The following is a 20065-nucleotide window of genomic DNA, read 5'->3' as shown; positions in this document are numbered from 1 at the left end:
TTCTCCTATGAAATGACGATAATTATAAATGTTTGTGGGTTTTAAGTATTACCTTGCAAGAAAGACAGGAAAAAAAACCCAAGCAGATGTCAAATATTGCAAGTTTCCTAATCTATTTCCTTTTTGAAAATACACAGATCGATCAAATTCCCAAACCTGGTGATAGCACTGGATGCAACATTTAATATTTGCCTTTTTGAGCCTTTGAATTCCATGAGTCAACACTGTACAAAGAACTTTCCTGCAATAAATAAAAGTTGCCCATCCAGTGGCAACCTGCCAGGAATGGGGGAGCCTGGCAAAGTTTGGGCTACTCCCACCAGGCTCTTCCCATAAAAGGACAAGAGCCTCACCAGGACCACACTAGAGACTGCAGAAAGAGAGGCTCATCTCCACTCAACTGGCAACTCTGACTCTCTGTCCAGGTATAGAGGGGAAGGTAATTGCTGTCAATGGAATAAGGAAAGTGGACTCCAGGTCAGGTCTGCTTTAGGGCACAGAGGTGTCGGGAGTTTAAAGGAAAGGAAGGAGCCTTTAAGAAGGACTACATAGGAGCTGAAACTGGGATGAGAGAAAAAGATTGTGTGGATAGAGAGTGACCTTCATTCTTGCCTTTCTACAGGTGACCATGCACAAACTCGGGTTTCTGCTATTTCTCATCCTGGCCACCATGGGTTGCCCTGCAGGTGAGTCTGGCTACAGGACCCCAGCTTCCTTGGGACACCTCTACCATTACAGACAGTCAGCACTACCTGGGTTACTTCCTTGGGTTACTTCCAAGACCTGGGTCTCTGAGGAACAGAGATCATGCTTTTACTGTTTTCTTTCCTGGTGTTTGTTGTTATCATGACGGGTTCACTATGTAGCCTTGGATGTCCTTGGAACTGGACCAGGCTGGCCTCCAACTCCTAGAACTGCCTACCTATAGCTTCTGAGTGCTGGGATTAAAGATGTCAGTCACCACAGCTTGGCCATTCATGCCTTTTTTAAAAAATATAATAACTTTAATTAAATATAATACATTATTTTCCCATTCCTTTTACTCCTTCCAACCTTTTCCAATTATACCATCCAACTCAACACAAAATTAAGGCCTCTTTATGTTTAATTGTTAGTATCTATATATGTGTTTATGTATATTTTTTCTGGATCTGTAAATACAACCTAGTCTGTCCCCCAGAGATGATGCCATTGAGATGTAGGATGGGTGTTGATAATCTCTTGAAGGAATTGGCCAGTGACAGTGATATTATTGAGGAATGCCCTGGTCTAGATCTGTACCTGTGAGTAGCTCTAGGGGAACTTCTGTAAGAACTGTGAAACATCCGAGTCACTCCCCATGCTCAGGACCTGGGTCTTAGAGTTTCAATGACAAGTGAATGGTCTGATTAGTGCCCAGACAATGTTGTCTTCAATTCTACTTGTTGTTCTTTTGCTGCAGCTTATGCCTAAGAAACACAAACACGAGACTCAGCGCCCACGTGGAGTTTATTGAGAGAAGGGAGAGAAAGAGGGGGTAGCTGGTGGCCAACTGAAAGCAGGAGAGAGAGAGAGAGAGAGAGAGAGAGAGAGAGAGAGAGAGAGAGAGAGTGCAAGAGAGGGCAAGAGAGAGAGGTGCGCTTGGCGCGCTTGCTTTAAAAGGGGGGCTTGCCCATCATTGGGGGCAGGGGTCAGCTGGCTGCTAGTTCCTAACTCTACAGGAACTCAGCATTATTTTAAAATAAACACTTCCTCTTGACTTCTGTTTTAGTGTCTTTAAGGAAAAGGGCAAGACCCTAAATGCCATCTTACTAGATCTCCATATGATAATTTGTTATTGTGACATGAGACACTAGGTTACTGGGGCTAAGCACAATAAATAAAATCCAAAAATACTTGACTTGTGAACAGTGAGCTACTGAAACCTCAGTAGCTCAGACCCCAATATCCTCATTGGTTTCTACCTTTCTAGGCCCTCAGATGACTTTGTAGGGTTGAGGCTAGTGTGCAAGACTATATTCATTGTCTCTTGGTCAAGCTTCTGTGTTGTCAACCTCACTACCTACATTCAGGCACATAAAGCTCCCTGCATTACTACTACTTGCTAAATTTGACTTCACTGTACTGATCTTATTCAGGACTTTGAACACAAACTCCTCCATCTTCAAATCTCTTGTTTCCCTTCATAGTTACAAATCTTGTAAATTCTCACAGGGAGGCTTTGGAAAGTCATGGAGTTATTTTAAGATGACTGAAAGTGTGAGGCTGGGTGTCCCATGAGTGTGAAACTTTGCATCTTCTCTAGCTCAAGAGAACCTGGATACTAACAGACGGGCCAATGCTGTGTCTTCCTCTCTGTTCAGAAGCTGCAAGGAAATCAAACAGGAGATGAGCAGGGCACGAGGTGAGTGGTGAAGCATTTAAAGAAACACCGTAATCCTAACACTTCCAAGCCCAAAGCAGAGGACTGAAAGCTCCAAGCCAGCCTGGAAAGAACCTGTGTGAAAATACCAACAAATAACCCCGTTAGGAAATCAGGTTTATGTTCTCTGGAACAGGTTTTCTTTTTTGACATAAAATGTAATTGAGCCAGGCAGTGGTGGCACACACTTTAATCTCAGCACTCGTGAGGCAGAGGCAGCCAGACGTCTGTGAGTTCAAAGCCAGCCTGCTCTACAGAGCTAGCTAGGGCTACAGGACAGCTAGGGCTATTACAAGAGAAATCATGACTCAAAAACAAAACAGGAAAAGAAAAGAAAAACCGTGATAGAATGTACATGGTGAGTAAACATTGCATGTAACTGATTTTAAGAGTTTTCAATCAATAACAACATTCACGATGGTATGGATCAGCACTATCCAACTCCACAAAGTTTTCAATCCTGAATGAAATTTCAATCCTAAATGAAATTTCTATAGCCACAAAATAAAAAATTCCTATATTCCCTGTGAGCTGCTCTTCTGTTTCCTACATCCAAGAATCTGTCTATCCTTGTTACATCATATGAGTAAGCTGCTTTATTTCATTAGCATGCTTCAAGGTTCATATGTGTTATAGAACAGTAAATTTATGTTTAAAAGATTTATTATGGTAATATATTATTTCTGGTTTACTAAAGCTTGCCTGAGAATTCAGAAACAAAGTCAGGCACACACCTTTAATCGCTGGAGTCATGATTAAAAGGTAGTTGGATCTCTGTTATTTCAAGGCCACAGTGTCTACACAAAATTGATCCAGTCCTAAAGAGAAACAGCTCACACACAAGTGATCTCATAATTCCAGCAATAGGGAAGTATATAGGAAAGGAGCAGGGTCTCAGAGCTGCCATTCAGTCTCAAAAGTCTCTAGTCATGTTGCAGTCTGAGTAAATCTGAGGAGCAGTGAAGTTGGGAGCAGGATGATGATCACCCCTTTGCCCTCAGCTGAGGTAGAGGTAAGAGCTAGGGGGTGGCTGCTTTGATTTTATGATCTTCAGCTTGAGTTTGAAGCAGTATCTGTTTCAATCTTTTGTTGCTTTTTCCTGCAATATATTATTATGATTCTGAAGGCATATACATGCCTGTGTTTGGGAATGTCTACATGTGTGTACAGTTACATGCAGAGTCTAAAAAAGGCAATCATGTCCTCTGCAGCTGGAGTGACAAGCACTTGTACACTGCCAAGTGTTAGTCCTGGGAGTCTACCTCAAGTCTTCTGCTAGAGCAGTGCCTGCTCTTAACCAAGGAGCCATTTCCCCGGCCCACTTCATTCTTTATGGTCTATTGGATATATAGGGATGTATACAATATATATTCTGCATGGTAGACAGCACACCATAATGCTTATTCCTGGTTCTGTAGAGAAATACTTGGCTTCTTTCTGCCTTTCAGGCCTTGTTACAGGAGCTGAATCAAACATGAATGGACATATCTGAGTCCCTGTTCACAATTCTTTGGATATCTTCCAAGTGGAGCTGATAAGACCTTTGAAAATACTATGCTTCCCTTTAGGAGGAATATCACTTTCAGTTTGGGTAATTCTGTGTTCTGCCTCAGTCACAGATGCATGGCTTTCAGAACTCAGGCAGATCCCCAGGGACACCTGTGGGAGGACACTCTGTGTACAAAGCACTCACCATGTTGTAGTTCCTAGAGCCATTCTGCTGCCTGAGCAGAGATGGACAATGAGCCTGCACACAGGAGGACTGTGAACTGGTTCTCTCTACAGATGGTCTCTATTTCCTCCGCACGGAGAATGGTGTCATCTACCAGACCTTCTGTGACATGACCACCGCAGGTGGTGGCTGGACCCTGGTGGCTAGTGTGCACGAGAACAACATGCATGGGAAGTGCACAGTGGGCGATCGCTGGTCCAGTCAGCAAGGCAGCAGAGCAGACTACCCAGAGGGGGATGGCAACTGGGCCAACTACAACACCTTTGGGTCTGCAGAGGGGGCCACAAGTGATGACTACAAGGTTGGTACCCTCTATAGACACTTGGGAGAGCATGAGGATGTGAGTGTAGCTCAAGCATGCCAGGGAGAGGGTTGGGAGGTTGCCCTTCAACATAGGGATGAAGAAGTGAAAAGTACTTATCTTGAATCTCAACATCCTCAGTAGCCTTTTAGGTAAGTAGGTGGTAGGACCATTATCATTGGGAATAGAGGGATATTACATGATGGCTACTATCCCCCCTGGAGCCCACAGACCTCAACTGTGCTGAGGACTGTGTGTGTGTGGTCCTTTTCTTAGTGAAATCTCCTGGTTTGGTTAGGCTCACTGTTGGTTGCTTTCCAGAACCCTGGCTACTTCGACATCCAGGCTGAGAACCTGGGGATCTGGCATGTTCCCAACAATAGCCCCCTGAAAAACTGGAGGAACAGCTCCCTGCTGAGGTACCACACCTTCACTGGTTTCCTGAGATACATGGGTCATAATCTGTTTGGCCTGTACCAGGTACTCAAGACTTCTGACTGAAGCTGCTTTTCATGGGTGTAGAGAGACAGGCAGGTGTTTAAGGTTGGGTGAGTTGTATTCGATGTTTTTCTAATCCTAAGTGTAATGGGACAAGAAGCCAAGGTGTACAGGTATGTGGAGAAGAGAAAAGAGAAGAGAGAAATGGAATGGAATGGAATGGAATGGAATGCAATGCAATGCAATGGAATGGAATGAAATGCAATGCAATGCAATGCAATGCAATGCAATGCAATGGAAAGATGGGGAGGGGAGATGAGATGAGGGAAGGGGAGGGAGAGGGTCGAATGTGTGAGAGGAACAGACAAATAAAACGATCCTTTATTATCTGACTGGTTTGGCAACCATCTCAGTTACTGCACAAATCCTGTGTTTTTCTATGCAGGGCGGTGTTCCTAGGATTGTCAATGCTGGATTCCTTATACAGTGACTTCTTTTGTTCCTTATAGAGATACCCAGTGAAATATGGAGCAGGGAAGTGTTGGACTGACAATGGCCCAGCATTACCTGTGGTCTATGACTTCGGTGATGCTCAGAAGACAGCCTCTTATTACTCCCCCAATGGCCAAAGTGAGTCTCTAAGTCTCCCCTGAACCCTCTGCAGCACACGTGATAAATTGAGTTATGATAAGTAATAGTCATTTACCATCCACCACAGCCTGCTTCCCTTCTCTGAATGTTTGTGGCTTTTTTGTTTGTTTGTTTGTTTGTTTTTTTTCACTTCATTCAATTGATTGTCGTCAGGCTTTCAACTATCACTAACCCATTTTACAGCTTAGGAGACTGGAGCATTGTATGTCCAATAACTTCTCTGAGAGCCCAGGGCAGCAGCAGGAAAGTCAGCATTTGCACTGGGGATACATGGTTCTGGAATCTACTCTTTGCAACCCACTGTCAGACAAACCAGGTCCCTGTGCACAGAGCTGAACTGGAGAAAAAAATGGAGTTTTATATCATTTGTGTGGGATGACATTACATTATTTGACATAAATGCAAATATGGTACATACTCTTTATAAATACTGAGCCTGTGCCGGATAAAAGTTCTTCTTATTTATGCTTGAGTTGCAAGGCTTTAATAGAAAAGTTAGCAAGAAAGTATGAACAGGACCAAAATGGATGCACATGCTAACTGCTGTGACAAGCCCTTGAAGATATTCAGTAGAGAACTTCCTGTATCATAAATATCTCCATTCACACTTTCACAGACCCTTCGGGTCTGTAGATGGGAATAGGTGAGGCTCTCCAAACGGATCTGGTTTAGACTGTTTATCCTGAAATTGGTATGAAAAACGATGGTCTTGCTGCAGTTTCTAGCATTTTTTCAGAATGCTGTTTTCTCTCTCTTCTTTACAGGAGAATTCGCTGCAGGATACATCCAATTCAGAGTGTTCAATAATGAGAGAGCAGCCAATGCATTGTGTGCTGGAATGAAGGTCACTGGATGTAACACTGAGCATGTGAGTCTGTGTAGTGATGAAAGAGGCATATAAATAAGACTGAGGTTGCCAGTGTGTATCTGTGAATACTTGTATGGGAGACTGACATGTTAGCATATGTGCATGTATGAGAGATTGACTTTTCCCCTTATCTTGCTTGGTCTTGGGAATCAGAAATTCTGTCTAGATACAAATACCCTGTCTTGTTAAAGATCATAGTCAGCATTATAAACTTCTACTGCACTGTTGCTGTTTGCTTAGATATTAAGACGAAACACTTATTTACCTGGAATGAAGTTGGCACTTGTATTCAGGAAGTTCTGTGCAAGCCTTTGGAAGCTGAGATTGTTAAAGAGTCACTAGGTACTGTCACTCTCCACATGGAATTTAACTTTTAGAGTGAAACATATCATTTCCATCCCTTTCCAGAGCTTGTAAAGATTTTCATTTTGTCAATGAGCTTCTAGGAGAATTCTGGATATCTGATAGACCTCATCCATATATATAGCCATTATCCTCCCTATACAAGGAAGCACACTTGTTGGAAGTTACTGTATCAACTAAGTGCCAAGGAAGATAAAATTGGCTCCACTGAAGTAACTTGATGTCCCTCTGAGCCTGGGATCATTTGACTCATACTATTTTTCTGTTTGCTTTCACCAAAAGCAGGTTGCGGATAGAGCCCTTTATTTGTCAGAGTGAAAGCTGTAACAAGTTAACATGTTCTGGCTATGTGTGGTGCTGCACATCTTTAACCCCAGCACTCCGGTGGTAGACAAAGGAAAATATCTGTGAGTTTGAGGTTATCCTGGTCTACATTCCATATTAACAAGGACTGCATAGTAAGACCCTGTCTCATAAAAATGGCATGTGCATTAGTGATCCAGCCCTAACATAATAGTCTGAGAACAGAGTCATCATCTCCTAGCAAGGAATGCTTAGGATCTCAGTGTCCGTTCATTCCTAAGTCATCAGCTTGTCATTCTCCTAGTCAAGATGAGGTGGCTTTGTTGTCAAGGAGGACCTTGGAATGACAATTTGAAGGAAAGCATGTGACATTGATGGAGTATAGAAAAATTTTCAATTATGGCATGTAGGATGGATGTGGAACACAGAGAGAACTCATTTTGGAAATTTTAACATGTACTAGATCAAGAAGCAACTTTTATATCACACCAATGGTTTTGGGCCTATATGTGATGAACACCACTGCAATGTTTTAACAGGAAAATAAGATTGATGTGGGCATGTTTTTTTTTCCCCAGAGGTGACACTGATATCCTAGAGGTGACAGATTATAAGGGAGGAAAGATTAAGCATAAGGAAATAAGTGTTAAAATTGTTTCTATGGTCCACGTGAGAGCCTGATGTAGTGTGATGGAAATTTGGGGGGGGGAGGCGGGGGAAAGGTGGGAAACTAATGAGTTCCAAAGCTTTCAAGTTTATTTATAGTAGAGTACAGAGAAAGGGAAAAAAGACATTTATGATTAGCCTTTTTTCTGCCCCACCAGCAAGCTCTCAAATAATAAGACAAAGACTTCTTATTAATTGTGAAAGCTTGGCCTCACGTTAGGCTTGCTACTAACTAGCTCTTACAACTTAAATTAACACATTTTTTTATCTTTTATTGATTTGGTTTGCATACCATCAGAATTTCCCCTGCTTTCTCCTGTTCCCAACACCACATCACTTCCTTCTCCATTCAGAAGGGGTAAGGCCTACATATCAGTTAACAAAGCATGGCATATCAAGCTGAGGCAGGACCAAGCTCCTCTACCCTGCATCAAGGCTGAACAAGGCTTCCTACCATGGGGACTAAGTTCCAAAGAGTCAATTCAGTCACTTCATGCATTAGGAAAGGTCCTGGTCGCACTCACCATTAGGAGCCCACAAACAGACCAAGCTACTCAACAGTCACCCTGAGGTGGAGGACTTAGGTCACTCCTATGTTGGCTCACTAGCTGTCTATCCATAGTCTGTGAGCTCCCACAAGCTAAATCAGCTGTCTCTGTGGGTTTACCCATCACAATCTTGACACCCCCTCTCCTTGCTCACATAATCCTTCCGCCCTCGCTTCAACTGGACTCCTGGAGCACAGCCAAGTGCTTGGCTGTGGATCTCTGCATCTGTTTCCATTAGGTACTGGATGAAGGAGCTATGATGACAAAAAGGGAAGTCACAAAAGTGATTACAGGGGCAGGCCAATTCAGGGACCCTCTGCACCTTTGCTAGGAGTCTTAGCTGGGGTCATCCTTGTGGCTTCCTAGGAACGCCCTTGGCACAAGGATTCTCCCTATCCCCACAATGGCAACTTCTATCAGTATACCTCTCCCATCAATCTCCCACTCAGTCCTGCCCACAACTTAAATCATCCTGATCCCTCATGTTCCCATCCCCCACCCCTTGCCCTTGACACCACACCCATTTTACCCACGACATCCCATCTCCTTCCTCTTCACAGGGAGATCCATGCCTCCCTCTTAGGGTCTACATTCTTCCACATGCTCATCACCTCATCTCCATTCTGCCCATCCTGCTTCTTCCATCTATGCTTGGCGACTCTGCCTTTTTTTCTTCCCAGAGCACTGGCTGTCTAGATGTCTACCTATACCTCCTGCCTAGCTATTGGCCATTTAGCATTTTATTAAACCAATCACAGTGACACATCTTCACACAGTGTAAAGGAATATCTCAACAGACATTTTGAATGATTTCATGGTTTTCATTTCAGTGGGAAAATATCAAATAGTAAGCCATGATGTCTAGATGCTGACTATGTTTGGGGTCAAGGATGGGTACATATAGTTACATGATTATGGATTTTTAAAACATTAGAGTGGCTTTATTTGTATGTGTGCACATGTGTATTCAAGTGAACACAAAGGTCAGAAGTAGATATTGGCTCCCTGAGAATTGGATTCAAGTCTTTTGATTGAGTTCTTGGATTGAATTTAGATTATGGGAACTAAATTTTGGTTCTCCGAGACAGTAGTAAGATGTCAGAACCTTAAGACCATCTCTCCAGCTCCCATACTACCAACTTGTTGAGTGGAATTTTATTTTGTCTTGTTTCAGATGTAGTAATGTAATTTGATATGTATGAGTGTTTTGCCTATGTATATGTGTATATGTATTGCTTGATTTCTTGGTGCCTTTGACCCAGAATAGTGTATTCCATGCCATGAAACTGGAGTTGTGAGCCCCATATGCGTTCTGGAACCCAAACCTGGTACTCTGCAAGATCACCAAGTATTCTTAACCACAGAATTATCTTTCTAGCCCAATGTACATGATTTGATTATGATGGATTTGTTTATGTCGGTGGTTCCAAAGGATTTATGTTGCCTACTAACACCAAAGTCATTCTAGCTTGTGAAAGTACAGCCTATGATGCTCACAATGACAAAATTGTTAATGAGCTTCCCCTAGTAAATCCCATTTTTTAAGTTATGTGTGGCTGTAGGTAACTGGATTATTGTGGGTTTGTTTTTTGTTAGTTTGTCCTCATGTGGAGTATAAGGCCCTGAGTACTTATTCTAAATCACGGTTCTATCTTTAACTCTTAAACTGAGAAATATCTGGAATAGAGGTAGGGATTTTAAGCCACTGGTGAATTGTTCACACCTAAAGCCAAAGGGGTAACACAAAGTTTAAGAGAGTTGTAAATGTTCCCCCTCTGGGAAGTACCAGTTAGAAATTCACTAAGGAAATGTCTAACCAGGGAACCTGAAAGCAAAGATTCAGAGAAATTGAAGGAAAGATAGCAAGAGAAAATGAAGGTGTTTTAAGGATCAAATAGAGTCATACTGTCAATGGAGAGTCTGATCAGGAATGAAGAGTCCACTGAATTGGCTATTAAGGTGTTTCCGGGCTCATTGGCTGTTTTAGACAATTTTTTTTTTACCTCTCTGGTAAATACCTGAGAGAAACAATATATGGAAATAAAGGTGTGCTGTCCAATTTTATGACAACCTGACACAAACTATAGTTATCTGAGATGAGGGGACCTCAGTTGAGAAAATGCATCCAGAAGATCAGGTTGTAGACAAGCCTGTGGAGCATTGTCTTAATTGGTGATTGGTGAAGAAAGTTTCAACCTATTGTGGGTGATGACAAACCAGGCTGACAGACATGAGTTCTATAAGGAAACAGACTCAACAAGTCATGAGGAGCAAGCCAGAGAGCTGCCCTTCTCCATGGCCACAGCACCAGTTTCTGCCTCCAGGTTCCTGCCCTGTTGGATTCCTGTCCTGACTTCCTTCAATGATGAGCAGTGATGTGAAAGTATAAGCCAAATAAATCCTTTCTCCCCAAGTTAGTTTGGTGACCATGTTTCCTCACAGAAATAGTAACACTGACTAGGACAAAGGGCTTCACTGGTTTGATGGTTTCCAAGATTATAATCTATGGTTATTTGGTTCTATTGCTATTAAATCCATAGTGGGGCAGAAATGTCACTCAGGAAACATGTATCAGAGCAATATGGCTCACTTCACAGCAGCAAGGCGCCAAGAAAAACCAGGACTGGCCAGGGCAAAATACCCTTCAAAACATGTCATTTATTTCCTCTAAGCAGTATGTCACCTCCATCCCCAGGTTCACTTCCTCCACATACTCAGTTGAAAATTGTGAAGCCATCAGTGATTACCCAGTTGATGAAGTCAGGATCCTCATATTCAAGCCCTTCCCCAGAGTCCTGCCTCTGAATGTTACTTACTCTGGGGACCAGGTCTTTAGTGCATAACACCATTGGGGAGGGCACTTCATACCCAAACCACATCACCAGCTGACCTCTCATTGCTACTTCTTCCCCTTTGGTTTTTAGCACTGCATAGGTGGAGGAGGATTCTTCCCAGAAAGTAACCCCCGGCAGTGTGGAGACTTCTCGGCATTTGATGCCAATGGATACGGAACTCACATTGCCTTCAGCAATAGCCAGGAGATAACTGAAGCAGCTGTGCTTCTGTTCTACCGCTGAGAACTCTGTGATGTGGAACCCAGACTTCTCCAATCTGTGGACTCACATGCACGGAGAAAAACTTACCTAGATACCAGAATGCCAATGACACAGGAAAGGAGAATAAATCATGTTCATTGCAGGCTTGGTGTCTTTGTGAATACTTTTTGTGCAGGGATGGGAGTGTCTGCTGTCCTGTTTGCTTCTCTTAGGATATCAGTGCTGGGGATCCTGACAACAGCAATACTCATTCATGTAACCCTCAAACATCCCAAGAGATACAGGACAGAATGAGGAGGCATACTGCTCCATTATTTCCTTATTTTATAGGGTTCTTTGCATGTTTGATTTCTTAGATGGGTCTAGTGCATTCTGTGCTGGCCATAAACTCCCAAAGTAACAAATGCCCTTGGTAAACAAAAACAATACATAGGGTTTTAATTATTTACTTAAGGGAACAGAGAGGTGGGCCCAAGGTAAAGGTGCTTGACAACAAACCTGATGGCCAGAGTTCAGTTTCTCAAATCTAGGTTGAGTCTACTTCTGAAAGGCATCCTCTGACCTCTGCACCTGTGTCTGTGTACCAGTACACAAATATATAAACTCACACACACACCTGCAGGTACAACAAAAATAAAGAGGCATAAAGTTTTTCACTGGTGATACCTAATATTCTACCTCATATATGTGCCAGAATTTTTTTTATCAGAAAGGCAAATGAATTGCAAAACTTGCAACAAAAAAAATAGACTGGCTTAGAATGTATACTGTTTTATTTTTTATTTAATTTATTATTTTACATGTCGATACCAGTTCCCTCTCCCTCCCTCCCTTTTACCCACTCTGCCCTCTCACATGCACCCTAACCACCCTCCCCTCCCATCCCCCCACCCAAATTCCATATGTAGGGCAATGTCATCCAGTTGGGGTCATGTAGATCTGACAAGTCGTTTGAAGTAAGGACTAGGGCTTCTCTCCTGTCTCTAGGTTAAGGCAGTTATCCCTCCATGGGGGATGTGTTTGCAAGGTCCTTTTGTGCACCAGGGATACATCCTGGCTCCACTGTCTGAGGTCCCTTAGACTGCTCGGTCCTTCTGGCTGTGACCTATATTCAGAGGGGCCTGAGTCAGTCCCATGCTGGCTTCCCAGCTATCAGTCTGGTGGCCCGTTAGCTCCTCCTTGTTCAGGTAAGCTGTCTCTATGTGTTTCTACAGCCTGGTCTTGTCCGCTCCATCTGCATCTGGGTTCTAGTTCGACTCAGTGTTTATGTATGGGTGTTTGCTCCTGTTTCCAACAGGTATTGGATGAGAGGTCCATGGATAATTTAGTTGTTGATCTCACTATCCGGAAAGGGCATTTAAGGTGGCATTTCCACAGATGCTCAAATTGTTAGTTAGCAGCAGTCTTGTAGTTCTCTAGACCTTTCTTTGGGTTCAATTTTCTCTTCAAACGAATATTGGCTCCCTCTTTCATATTCTCTCTCTCTCTCTCTCTCTCTCTCTCTCTCTCTCTCCTGTCTTCTATTCCTAACCGGGCTCAATCTTCCTAGTCACGTGTGTTTTCCTCTCCTCCCTCTCACTTTCTCCTACTTCTCTCTCCATAAACTGATCCCCCACTCCCCCTGTGCTCTGGGGGACTTGTCCCTTCCCGCTTCTGTGAGGGACTTTATATGAATCTCTTAGAATACACCTTGTATCCTAGTTCCTCTGGTGGTGTGAATTATAGACTGGTGATCCTTTGCTCTAGCTCTAAAATCCATATATGAGTGAGTACATACCATGTTCCTCTTTTTGTAACTGGGTTACCTCATTCAGGATGGTTTCTTCAAGTGTCATCTACTTGCCTGCGATTTCAAGATACCATTATTTTTTTTTTCTGCAGAGTAGTATTCCATGGTGTAGATGTGCCACATCTTCTTTGTCCATTCTTCAGGTGAGGGGCATGTAGGTTGCTTCCAGGGTCTTGCTATTACAAATAGTGCTGCTATGAACATAGTTGAGCACATGTCTTTGTGGCATGGATGTGGATCATTCGGGTATATGCCTAAGAGGGGGATTGCCGGGTCCTGTGGTAAACTAATTCCCACTTTACTGAGGAACTGCCATACTGATCTCCAAAATGGCTGTACGAGTTTGCACTCCTACCAGCAGTGGAGGAGTGTTCCCCTTTCTCCACATCCTCTCCAGCATGAGTCGTCATTGGTGTTTCTAATTTTAGCCATTATGGCAGGAGTGCAATGGTATCTCAAAGTTGTTTTGATTTGCATGTTCGTGATAACTAAGGATGTTGAGCACTTTCTTAGGTGTCTTTCAACCTTTTTGATTTCCTCTATTGAGAATTCTTTCTTCAGTTCTGTACCCCATTTTTTCATACGGTTATTTGGTGTTTTGTTGACTAGTTTCTTGAGTTCTTTGTAGATTTTGGAGATCAGCCCTTTGTCAGCTGTAGGATTGGTGAAAATCTTTTCCTAGTCTGTGGGCTGCCATTTGGTCTTGTCGACTGTGTCCTTTGTCTTACAGAAGCTTCTACGTTTGAAGAGGTCCCATTTATTAATTATCCATCTCGGTGTCTGCACCCCTGGAGTTATGTTCAGGAAACAGTCTCCTATACCAATTTGTTCAAGGGTACCTCCTACTTTCTCTTCTAAGAGGTTCAGTGTGGCTGTTTTGATGTTAAGGTCTTTGATCCATTTGGACTTGAGTTTTGTGCATGTCGACAGACATGGATCTATCTGCAGTCTTCTACACACCCTCATCCAATTGTGCCAGCACCATTTGTTGAAGATGCTGTCCTTGCCCCATTGTATAATTTTAGGTGTTTTGTCGAAAATCAGGTATTCATAGGTGTGTGGGTTAATGTCAGGATTTTCAATTTGATTCCATTGGTCTACCTGTCTCTTTTTGTGCCAGTACCAGGCACAGGCAGGTAGATCCCTGTGAGTTTGGAAGAGCTAGAATGTATACTGTTAAATATGATGATTCAATCTTTCCCGTATGTGAATCCTAGCCTATAATGTATGTAAGTAGCAGTCAATGTGGATACATTGCATTTATAAAAACCCCAAAAAGAGTCTTTTCAGGTGTACTGGATGGTTTTGTTGTCAACTTGACACAAGCTAGAGTCATCAGAGAAGAAGGAGCCTCAGTTGGCAAAATGCCAACTGAGGTCTGAAATCAACAAAATAGAAACCAGGAAAACAATACAAAAATAATCGATACAACAAAAAGTTGTTTTTTAGAGAAAATCAACAAGATAGACAAACCTTTATCCAAACTAACGAAAAAGCAGAGAGAGAACATGCAAATGAACAAAATCAGAAACTAAAAGGGGAACATAACAACAGGCACAGGAAATCCAGACAATTTTCAGGTCATACTTTGAAAACCTGTATTCCACAAAAATTGAATATTCAAAGGAAATGGACAAATTTGAGGATAACTATCACTTACCAAAATTAAATCAAGAACAGACAAACAACTTAAATAGACCTATAACCAGCAATGAAATAGAAGCAGTCATCAAAAGCCTTCCAACCAAAAAAAAAAGTCCAGGGCCAGATGGCTTCAGTGCAGAATTCTACCAGACATTCAAGGAAGAACTAACACCACTACTCCTCAAACGGTTCCACAAAATAGAAACAGAAGGTTCATTGCCAAACTCTTTCTATGAGGCCACAATAACCTTGGTACCCAAGCCTTGCAAAGACACAAGTAAGAAAGAAAACTACAGACCAATATCCCTGATGAATCGATGCAAAAATACTCAATAAAATACTGGCAAACTGAATTCAAGAATATATCAGAGAAATCATCCACCATGACCAAGTAGGCTTCATCCCTGGATTGCAGGGATGGTTTAACATATGAAAATCTATCAACATGATCCACTATATAAACAAACTGAAAAAGAAAAACCATATGATCATCTCCCTAGATGCTGTAAAAACCTTTGACAAAATTCAACACCCTTACATGATAAAGGTCTTGGAGAGGTCAAGGATAACAGGGACAAACTAAACATAATAAGAGCAATATACAGCAAACCAACTGCCAACATCAAACTGAATGGAGAGAAACTTAAGCCAATTCCTCTAAAATCATCAATAAGACAAGGTTGTCCTCTCTCTCCACACCTCTTCAACATCATACTGGAAGTTCTAGCTAAAGCTATAAGACAACAAAAGGAGATCAAGTGGATCCAAATTGAAAAGGAAGTAGTCAAACTGTATGTATTTGCAGATGATATGATAGTTTACAAAAGCGACCCAATAAACTCTACAAAGGAATTCCTACAGCTGATAAACACCTTCAGCAAACCAGCAGGATACAAGATAAACTAAAAAAAAAAATCAGTAGCCCTACTTTATTCAGATGACAAAGGGGTGAGAAAGAAATCAGAGAAACATCACCCTTTACAATAGCCACAAGCAACATAAAGTATCTTGGTATAACACTTACCAAACAAGTAAAAGACCTATATTATAAGAACTTTGTGGCTCTAAAGAAAGAAATTAAAGAAGATACCAGAAAATGGAAAGATCTCCCATGCTCTTGGATAGGTAGGATAAACATAGTAAAAATGGCAATCTTGCCAAAAGCAATCTACAGATTCAATGCAATCCCCATTAAAATCCCACCACAATTCTTCACTGACCTTGAAAGGATAATAATCAACTTTATATGGAAAAACAAAAGACCCAGGATAGCCAAAACAACCCTGTACAATAAAAGAACTTCCAGAGACATCACCATCCCTGACTTCAAACTCTGTTATAGAGCTATACTACTGAAAACAGCTTGGTATTGGAGCAAAATAGACAGGAATACCAATGGAATCAAATAAAAAAACATATCAATCCACACGCCTATGAACACCTGATTTATGACAAAGAAGCTAAAATTAGACAATGGAAAAAAGAAAGCCTCTTCAACAAATGGTGTAGGCATAACTGGTTGTTGACTTGTAGAAGACTACAGATAGATCCATATCTATCACCATGCACACAACTCTTGTCCAAATGGATCAAAGACCTCGACATAAATCCAGACACACTGAACCTCTTAAAAGAGAAAGTGGGAGGTAACCTTGAAGAAACTGGTACAGGAGACTGCTTCCTGAACATAGCATCAGCAGCACAGACACTGAGATGGACAATTAATAAATGGGACCTCCTGAAAGTGAAAAGCTTCTGTATTCAAATGACACAGTCAAAAAGACAAAAACAGCAGCCCACAGAATGAGAAAAGATCTTCACCAACCCCACATCTGACAGAGGGCTGATTCCCAAAATATACAAAGTATTCCAGTAGCTAGTTACCAAAACACAAATAATTCAATTAAAAAGTGGGGTACAGAACTAAACAGAGAATTCTCAATAGAGGAATCTAAGGTGGCTGAAGGACATTTAACAAAATGCTCAACATCCTTAGCCATCAGGGAAACGCAAATCAAAACAACTCTGAGCTACCATCTTCCTCCTGTCAGAAAGGCTAAAATCAAAAACACCAAAACCAGTATATGCTGGCGGAGAAGGAGGAACACTCCACCACTGCTGATGGGAGTGCAAACTCATACAGCCATTATGGAAATCAGTATGGCAGTTCCTCAGGAAAATGGGAATCAGTCTACCTCAAGATCCAGTAATTCCACTCTTAGGCATATACCCAAAAGATGCCCATTCATACAACAAGGACATCTGGTCAACTATGTTCATAGCATCATTATTTGCCATAACCACAACATGGAAACAACCTGAATGTTCCTCAACTGAAAAATGGATGGAGAAAATGCCGTACATTTACACAATGGCGTACTACTCCGCAGGGGAGAAAAATGGAATCTAGAAATTCACTCGAAAATGAATGGAGCTAGAAGAAACCATCCTGAATGAGATAAACCAGTTACAAAAAAGACAAACACAATTTGTATTCACTCATATATGGATTTTACACATAGGGCAAATGATTACCAGCCTACAATCCACACCGCCAGAAAAGCTAGGAAACAAGGAGGACACTAAGAGAGACACACATGGTCCCTCACAGAAGGGGAAAGGGACAACATCTCCTGATATATTGGGAGTGGGGGGGCAGTGAGTGGAGAAAGAGATGAAGAGAAGAGGAGGGAAGAGGATAACATGAGGAAGCAGGAAGATTGAGTCAGGGGAGGAATAGAGGAAAGCAAGAAAAGAGATACCATAATAGAGGGAGCCATTGTAGGTCTGAAGAGAAATCTGGCACTAGGGAAATGTCCAGAGATCTACAAGGATGACCCCAACTAACAAGTGTAGAGTCTACCTTAAATGCCCTGATAATGAGACTGATGACTACCTTATATGCCATCCTAGAGCCTTCATCCAGTAGCTGATGGAAGCAGAAGCAGAGATTCACAACTGAACACTGAGCTGAACTCCTGGAATCCAGTTGTAGACAGGGCGGAGTGATGAGCAAAGGGTTCAAGACCATGCTGGTGAAACCCACAGAAACAGCTGGCCAGAACAAGTGGGAGCTCAGTGATCTCAGTCTGACAGCTGGGAAACCAGCATAGGAGAGAATGAGGCCCCCTGAAAGTGGGTGTGAGTTGGGAGCCCTAGGCAGTGTATGGGGCCTCTGGCAGTGGAACAAGTGTTTATTCCCTTGCTCTATGTCTAATATCCATTTATGAGTGAGAACATACCATGTTTGTCTATCTGTGTCTGGGTTACCCCACTCAGGATGGTTTCTTCTAGTTCCATCCATTTGCCTGTGAATTGCAAGATGTTATTGCTTTTTTCCAATGAGTAGTATTTCACTGAATAAATGTACCACATTTGCTTTACCCATTCTTTGGTTGAGGGGCATCTAGATTGCATCCAGGTTCTGGCTTTTACAAATAAATGTTGCTATGAACATAATTTAACAGATAAGCTAGTATGGATAAGCATTCTTTGGGTATATGCCTCAGAGTGGAATTGCTGGATCTTGAGGTAGACTGATACACATTTTCTGCACAAAACTGCCACACTGATTTCCAAAGTGTCTGTACAAGTTTGTACTCCCACCAGCAATGGAGGAGCTTTCCCCTTTCTCCACATCCTCTCCAGCATAAACTGGTTTTGGTGTTTTTTATTTTAGCCATTCTGACAGGAGTAAGATGGTATCTCAGAGTTGTTTTGATTTGATTTCCATGATGACTGAGGATGCTGATCAATTTCTTAAGTGCCTTTCAGCCACCTTAGAATCCTCTACTGTGAATTCTCTGTTTAGTTCTGTACCCCATATTTTAATTGGATTGTTTGGTGTTTTGGTGACCAGCTTCTTGAGTTCTTTCTGTACTCTGGAAATCAACCCTCTGTCAGACGTGGGGTTAGTGAATATCTTTTCCATTCTGCGTGTTGCTGTTTGTTTTGTTGACTGTGTCCTTTCCCTTACCGAAGCTTCTCAGTTTCAGGAGGTCCCATTTATTAATCATCGATCTCAGTGTCTGTGCTACCAGTGTTAGGTTCAGGAAGTGATCTCCTGTACCAATTCCTTCAATGGTGCTTCCCACATTCACTTATAAGAGGTTCAGTGTGGTAGTAAATGGCTATGAATGAAAAGACCTTGACCCTTGAAAAGTCTTAACTATAAGTGTTTGACTAAGTGTGAGTTTCTCACGAAATGCATAGAGATGAGGTTAACAAATGTATTGGAGCTCATGGACCCCAGTCTGATAGTTTGGAAACCAGCACAGGACTGACCCAAAACCCCTGGATGTGGAAGTTAGTTAGGATGACTGGGAAGTCCCTGGTCCCTATGGTAGTGGATCAGTATTTATCCCTAGTATACAAATGGATTTTGGGAGCCCATTCCACATAGAAGGATACTCTCTCAGCCTGGACACATTAGGGAGGGCCTAGGCCCTGCTCCAAATTATATGACAGACTTTGAAGATCACTCATGGAAGTCCTCACCCTCCCTGGGGAGCAGAAAGAGGGTGGTTGGGGGTTGGGATGGGGACACAGGAGGAGGGGAGGGAAGGGAACTGGGATTTACATGTACAACAAATTTAAATTAAACAAAATTATCAAAAAAGAAATGTACTAATTTCTGAAAAGTATGTTTTATGATGATAATGTTGTAACTGTGTAACCTTTGATTAAGGAGGAAATATTTTTGGAATGAACATGGTGTGGGGAACAATTGAACAGTGTTTAAAAATAAACAGAAGATAGAAAGATGATAGACAGACCCTAAAGGAAGGGTGTGTGTGTGTGTGTGTGTGTGTGTGTGTGTGTGTGTGTGTGTGTGTGTGTGTGTGTGTTTCTCCTTTTCGATGGACATACACATTTATATTTTGTTCCGCTGGCCAGCCCCACTGAATCAAGTTTAACTCCTTCAGATAGAAAGGTCAGTTGAGTGATTAGTCCACCAACTTCCTGAATCCCCTTCAATTCCTGAGCTGCTGAAGGCTAGTCTTTACAGCAGGCATCTAAGAATCTCTACAATAAATTAGTACAGCCAAGGTAGCTTCCAACTCACTACAGAGACAAAGATGGCCTTGAATTTATTCACTAGAAGATGTACAAATATTCTGTGTTATGAACATGTTTCTTTTGGTTTGGTTTGGGTTTGGGGTTTCTTGTTGTTTTTTCATTTTTGTTTTTTAAACAGGGATCTTACGTTCCACAGGCTGTCTTCCAACATGGTCATGAGGCAGAGGATGACCTTAAACTTCAGATCCTCCTACTTCCACTACCCAAGGGCAAGAATTCCAGGCTT

At 42.1% G+C, this 20065-nt stretch overlaps 1 pseudogene; it reads left to right on the top strand.

Moving 5' to 3' along the window:
* Positions 1–670: 670 nt before the first annotated feature.
* LOC127223282 (intelectin-1b-like) overlaps positions 671–20065 on the top strand; it is a 73379-nt pseudogene continuing 53984 nt past the window's right edge.

Source organism: Phodopus roborovskii, unplaced genomic scaffold (assembly GCF_943737965.1).
Source record: "Phodopus roborovskii unplaced genomic scaffold, PHOROB, whole genome shotgun sequence".
NCBI classification, from domain to species: domain Eukaryota; kingdom Metazoa; phylum Chordata; class Mammalia; order Rodentia; family Cricetidae; genus Phodopus; species Phodopus roborovskii.
Note: the sequence above shows the minus strand (reverse complement) of the source record. Positions and strands in the feature narration are given on the sequence as shown.